The following is a 5,879-nucleotide window of genomic DNA, read 5'->3' on the forward strand; positions in this document are numbered from 1 at the left end:
TCAGACATGCTTTCTAGTTTGGGTTGAGAACCTATTTAGAACTGGTGAATGTTTCTTAAACGCATTTAATTATTCTGTGTGCATATGAGCATGTATGCATGTATGTGTGTATATGTCTACATATATACATATACGCACACATATGTGTGTGTGTATGTGTTAAATGGGTGAATGCAAGTAAATATATATATATATGTATATATATATATATATATATATATATATATATATATATATATATATATATATATGTGTGTATATATATATATATATATATATGTATGTATATATGTGTGTATATATATATATATATATATATATATGTATGTATATATGTGTGTATATATATATATATATATATATATGTATGTATATATGTATGTATATATATATATATGTATATATGTATGTATATATATATATATATATATGTATATATGTATGTATATATGTATGTATATATATATATATATATGTATATATGTATGTATATATATATATATATATGTATATATGTATGTATATATGTATGTATATATATATATATATATATATATATATATATATATATGTATATATATATGGAGATCTCTGAAATTATGTGTGTATGTATGTGTGTGTGAATACGTGTACTATAGCCATTAGGCTGAAACAAGTAGAAGTATATATATATATATATATATATATATATATTTACATACACACATATACACATATCTAAATCCATTAGTATTTCAATAAATGTATTAGTATATATATATGTATTGCACATACACATGCATATATATTACACACTACACATGGTTGCACATGCTTACAAACATATGTGCACTATACACAGTTGCACACACACACATACACATTACATATGCAGTATATCATTTATTCTGCAGTTGTGTTTATTATTCCAATGCAACACATCAAGCAACTAATGAACTACAGTTGCCTATGTTCTTCTAGATGTTGAAAATCATTGTGATATTTACCCCCTCTCCCACCCCTACTCTTATTGATTTACCCATCAAAAGATCAAAGTGCCAAGCACTGCCCCAACATGTTCCCCCACCCACAGCCTTGTTTTCACTTATGCTGTAGACTTGTTTTTGTTTTCCTTGTTCTTATTACTGTGTTAACGTGCCAATAAATCACAAAGATACCTGATAACTCCTGAGTTTGGTGTTTCTTATTTCACTCACTGCTTCAACCACTACCACCACACCCTTGGATGCCTTTCAAAGAGTTCCACTTTGTTTACAACATTCAGGTGAGGCTTCCAGTCCGAGGATCGCTTCCTTATTTTCTCCTACTAGTTTTGAATGTCTACGAAAAGGGCTTATGTCTACTGCCTCTTCTGAACCATAAATAAACATAAAAAAAAACCACATGGTTATTCTGAACTTTGTGCTCCTTTATTTACTGTTTACTCTTCCTACCCAAGTGGATCCTGTCATCCTTCAAGGCTTGATATAATAAGTACCAGTCAAACTACATCTGATATTGCACATCATCATCATCATCATCATCATCATCATCATCATCATTTTAATGTCCTCATCATCACTTTCTTCCTTGCATGCATAAGTTGGACAGAACTTGTTGAAGCAGATTTTTTATGACTAGATGCTCTTCCAGTTGTCAGCCCTCACCTGTTTCTATGTAAGATAATATTTCCCCATGGCCAAACATGTTCTCATGAAAGATTTGAAATGAAGGACTGTTCTTGTATGAAGGTAACATTTTTTCACAACTATCATGTCAAGGCAAGGAGACAGTAACACACACACATACGTATGTATATGTGCGTGTGTGCGTTTACATCATCATCATTTAATGTTTATTTTCAATGCTGGCATGTGTTGGATGGTTTGACAGGAGCTGGCAAGTCAAGGAACTACACCAGGCTCCAGTTGTCTGTTTTGGCATGGTTTCTAAAACTACACTCCTGCCAGTGTCACATAAACTGTATTTGTGCCAGTGCCACATAAAAGCACCTGTGCTGGTCGCACATTAAAAGCACTCAGCACTCTCTGTAAAGTGGTTGGTGTTATTAAGGACATCAATCTATAGAAACCATGCCAAAACAGACAATTGGTGCCTGGACAGCTCCTGTCAAACCATAAAGCCAAATGCCAGCATGAAAACAGATGTTAAATGAAAATGATGATATATATATTTCATTTTATTAAAACCAAAAAACATTTCACAAACTGTTACTCAGCGTTTCGTGTAACCATTCACCAGACAATTGTGATAATACAGACTGGTGAAGAAATTTTTTAGTAAGTTGTGACTGTATATGGATACCAGTTCAACAGATAGGCATTTAAAGCTAATTGGGCAACTTTTAAAATAGCAGTGTACAGTGGAATGCAAGTGAAGATTGAGACCGTAATGGATATATATATATATATATATATATATATGAGTGTGTAAAGTTTGAATTGAAAAACAATATGTCAAAGATATGCTGTAGATATGAGTGAAAAATTAACAGAATAAGATTGACTATGTCAGGAATAGGAAATTAAAATACGATATAAAATATAGACCTAAGCTTAAAATAAACATTAAAGATTAAAAATTATAGTTGGGATTAAAGTATGCAAATAAATAAAAAATATTTTAATATTAAAAGGAAAAGGAAGTAGAAAAACAAAGTCCCTCTGAGAGAAGGAGTAAGAAAGAACAGGGAAAATGAAAGTGGATAATTTACTATAAAGGGAAGCGAGGTAAAGAGATGACATATGATGTATCGAAAGCAGTGAAATGGTAGGGGAGGTTAAGGGTTGCTAATGTGGTGATAAAAAAAATAATACATAAATATACCAAAGGCAAGAAAGAATGACTATAAGGAACACTAAAATTAGAGAGAACGAGAGAAACAAAGCTCAGACACATTAAAGAGTGTAAGCTAAAACAGTATAAATATACACACACGCACACACACATACATGAAGCCATATAAAAAGCACCTGTGCTGGTGCCACATGAAAATCCCCTGCTGATGCATCCAGTACATTATAAAGTGGTTGGCATTAGGAAGGGCATCCAGCCATATAAACCATGACAAGACAGACAGTTGGAGCTGATGCAAGTCTTCAGGTTGCCAGCTCCTGTCAAACCATTCAGCTCAGAAAATGGAGGTTAAATGATGATAATGATGATGATGATATACATATACATGGTCTGATCAATAAGTATTCAGACTGTTGTCATAGTAATGAAGCTAAAGTACACGGTATAAAGCTGCTTGGTACAGATTGACCTTGAACTCTGTTGTGCATGCACACTAAGTTTTAATGTCCTAGCTCACTTCTGCCTTTTCAGCTTGTGATCGTTGCATTGACCATGACACAGAAAGTTGGGCAGAGAATCTGCACAGAGGTCTACGCAAAGTTTTGATCATTCTTAACACAATCAAGATTTTGTGCAACTGAAACCTGAGAGTCATTTTGGTCAGCTGAATGCAGTTTTCGCTCAAACTTGGTAGACATGCGTCTCATACCTAAATTTTCTGTGATAATGAACTGAACTGAATCGTAATTAATCTGCACATTTTCTGATAACTCAAGGACGGTGATTCGACAATTTCCCTTCACAGCTGCATGCACATCTGTGATGTTTTTCTCAGTTCTGCAGGTCTCCCAGAACATTCGTCACTATCGACATTCGTTCAGCCATCTTGGAAACGTCTGAACCACTCATACACTTGTGTGCAGCTCATACACTCCTCTCCATACACTTTCTGCAACTTTGTGTAGGTCTCTGAGCAGGTATCGCCATGACAACTTTCTCTGTCATGGTCAATGCGACAATCACATGCCACACACCTTCCTTCCAAGCACTGCTGTAAACAGTGGAAGTGAACTAGAACATTAAAACTTAGTGCACATGCACAGCAGAGTTCAGGATCAATCTTTGACAAGTGGCTTTACTCTTCGTACTTCAGCTTTGTTACTATTGCAACAGTCTTATTGATCGGACCTCGCATATATACATTTATATATATAAGTATGCACACACACACACACATGTATACAAATACTTATATACAGACACAAGCACGCAAACACACACACACACACACAGAGGTATATATAAGACCGACTTCTTTCAGTTTCTGTCTACCAAATCCATTCACAAGGCTTTGGTCAACTTTGGGATATTTTAAAATACTGAGAGTGATTCCATTGTCTGTGGCTGTCTCCATTGTGTCTATGAGGGAAAAAGATCATCAGTCTGACAGAATAGGTAGAGTATTAGACAGAATCCCTTTTAATATTCAATTCTGTTTCGAAGGGGGTCAGCTGGCACAATAGTTTGCATGCTGGGGAAAATGCTTAGTAGCATTTCATCTGTCTTGACATTCTGATTTCAAATGCTTCCAGGGTTGATTTTGCCTTTCATTCTTTCAGGGCCGATAAAATAAGTACCAGTTATGCACTAGGATTGGTGTAATCAACTTAGCCCCTACCTCGAAATTGCTGGCCTTGTGCCAAAATTTGAAACCAATGTTTAGTTATGTATCTCCATTTCCAGGAAATATTTTCACACTTGTAACATGTTTCTCATGAATAAAAAAGGTGTGTCATGAAGGTCTAATAGTGAAAATGTTATTAATAGTGTGGCATCAGTTTTCTTGGAATTTATCACAAATTATTATTATGTGCTTTCTTATTTCTTTATTGTCCAGAAGGGGCTAAACAGAGGGGACAGACAAAGGGATTAAGTAGATTACATCGACCCCAGTGCGTAACTGGTACTTAATTTATCCACCCCGAAAGGATGAAAGGCAAAGTCGACCTCAGTGGAATTTGAACTCAGAACGTAACGGCAGACGAAATACCTCTAAGCATTTCGCCCGGCGTGCTAACGTTTCTGCCAGCTCGCCGCCTTGTGCTTTCTATTAATCCAACAAAATGGATGCTCTGATACAGGTTTGGAACCAAAAGTGCTAGAAAATTGGTAGTGTACCTGTACCACCATTTTTTTCCCCCAGTGCTAAATCATCTTATGTGAAGCTCATCATTTTTGAGATCAACAACTCAACAGTTAAATCTCTCACAACTAATTTCCAACTTCAAAACAGATCACAAATCATTAGTGCTTAACCCTGTGGTATTTAAACTGACCATATCCGGCCCAAATATTCTACTTGTTTTATGTACAAACTGGCCAGATCCAGCCTGTTACATTTACACTGCAATGTGATTCTAAAAATAAACAATCACGTCCTTGAAATCTCAAAGCTACATGATAATACATGATTAGTTTTAAAAAATGTAATTAAAAAAGTATTAAATTTGACCAAGTAATCTGAATGTTAAAGGTTTAGAATAACATTGACCCCCCATGCCATCTCCATATAATATAAGAATGGGGACTATAACCAGCAATGCTGAATATGTGATTAAATATTGATTGTGGTTGTTGTTGTTTTTTAACCTTGATTTAAAATCCTATGATTAAAGGAATTCCTGCCATGGCTATCCTACCTTTTCACATATAATGTGCCCTAGAATGCATGATGTAATGTGACCCTTTTAAGATGAGAAGGTGTAATTTGAGAGAGATTTGGCTACTAATTCTTGTACACTGAGCTGTCACATAGAGGCCTTTCTATACTAGGTCTCTTTATATTGTTGATGTTGTTGACAAAGTTGTCAGTTCTACTCAGAAAAAAGCATAACAGGAAATTGAATTCAAGGAAGCTTTTTATGAGTATAGATTATTGGGACACACTCATAGCAAAGAAAATTGCTGTCTTAATGGTTAAAGACTTGAAATATTATGCAAGGACTATTTACTTAAAGTTGGTGCAAAGTTATATTAGAGGAAATTTCAATTCTACACTGACCTTAAGTTGTTGGTTCCCATGG

The 5,879-nt window shown here is 34.7% G+C and overlaps 1 protein-coding gene across 5 annotated transcripts in view; it reads left to right on the top strand.

Annotated features, from left to right (window-relative positions):
- The window catches only part of LOC106876558 (uncharacterized), a 265,778-nt gene extending 264,614 nt beyond the window's left edge, over positions 1-1,164 (top strand). For all 5 annotated transcript variants that reach the window (XM_089347610.1, XM_089347611.1, XM_014925155.3 and 2 more), the window contains one exon: positions 1-1,164. This exon is cut by the window's left edge and continues 3,926 nt beyond it. The gene's annotated coding sequence lies outside the window, so the exon portion shown is untranslated.
- The last annotated feature ends 4,715 nt before the right edge of the window (positions 1,165-5,879 follow it).

Source organism: Octopus bimaculoides, chromosome 2 (assembly GCF_046866305.1).
Source record: "Octopus bimaculoides isolate indiv1 chromosome 2, ASM4686630v1, whole genome shotgun sequence".
Classification (NCBI taxonomy): Eukaryota; Metazoa; Mollusca; class Cephalopoda; order Octopoda; family Octopodidae; genus Octopus; species Octopus bimaculoides.